Raw genomic sequence first — 1,500 nt, forward strand, 5'->3', positions numbered from 1 at the left:
TTCTTTCTTTCTTTCTTTCTTTCTTTCTTTCTTTCTTTCTTTCTTTCCTGGATTTTACATTTTTTTGAGTTAATGTTTCTTACCTCTTATTTTAATAATACACCCTGATGTGTGTTTCAGCAGCACACATTAACACTTTAAAATCCATTTGCCCTCATTTAGTCAAACCTTGCTGTTTTCCTTTGAGCAGCAGTTCTTGTATATTTTTATCTAAAAAAGGAAGGAAATGTCCAGCTAGAGCTATTGGATAGGTGTGCTTGAAGAGGGGCCAAAAGTGGAGCAACATCGGTAAAGGTAGATGTCCCTCGTGCCCGACTACATTTCCTCCTCGCAGCAGGAGACTGGTGAGAGGAGGCAGCTTTCCTGCGCTCTTCCCAGAAAGCGCCAGCCTTCAGCATGGCACTAGGACAGAAGGACGCTTCGGAACGTGGCTTATGCTTTTAGAGATTTAGAGGAAATTAAGTATGTTATTGAGGCTTATAATCTTCAGATTTTGTATTTTATACATTTAGCCAATAAGGAATGAATATCTGGGAAATAAATTTAGGCTAAGTAGTTTTGTTTCAATGTCTTTATTACCTGGTTCTTGTGTTGCTAGCCTGATTTCCACATCTATAAGAAGACAGAGTGGAACTACCTAGTGCAGGTAGGAGCAGGTCAGGAGTTGATGCCTTTGCATAGGAAGCTTCAGTCCAGCGGAGTCCAAGAAGAAACTCACTAAATGAGCTCATTTACAGCTGCCTTTGAAACATAAAATCTCAATTTCTAAAGTTGTGAGGCTGATCATATCTATTCTAATCTCACTCTTCTACTAGCGGAAATCAGACAAGTTAAAAGAAGACCAGACTTTTAAAGTGGGCTATTTGACGCCCTGTAGGTGTTTTAGTATGCTGAAAACCCTATTGAGGTCAGGGAAATTGATCTGCCTGCTGTTGAAATCTGCCTTCTAACTAACATCTACTTTTTCTTTGACCTTGTATTGCTGCCAATCCTAAAACAGTTGAATTTCAGATGGGTGGGGGCAGTGGAGAAGGAAATGTGTTTCTTCACTAAGTGAGCATGTTTCAGTGCTGCATCCAAGCTGCCCTGACGCCGCATTTACTTGTTCTCTGTTTTGAGTGTTTTCAAACTTGGGACACTATACTGAGACATAAGGTCTCCCATGAGAAATGTAGCATAGCGTGGAATCTTACTTTCTTTCCAGGTTCAAGCACTTCAGAACAGTGCAGTAAGATAAGGCAAACTTACTGTTTATTACAACTGGAGACCGATCCTTGTGTATTATATTCTATAACAGTTGCTGCAGTACTACTTGCATGTCTTTCATGGTAAATTATATAAATATTTATAAATATAGAGACATATGCTTATATAAATTCATTCTTTCTCATTCTGCATTTGTAATTTCAAGATCATAGATGATAAATTCCTTTTCTGTCGTGTGCCTCGTGTACACGTGGGCATTGCCTATCTTCGTTTTCTGAAAATATGTTCTTGGCA

The sequence above is a fragment of the Psammomys obesus genome, unplaced genomic scaffold (genome assembly GCF_907164565.1).
Source record: "Psammomys obesus unplaced genomic scaffold, mPsaObe1.curated_primary_1811, whole genome shotgun sequence".
NCBI classification, from domain to species: Eukaryota; Metazoa; Chordata; class Mammalia; order Rodentia; family Muridae; genus Psammomys; species Psammomys obesus.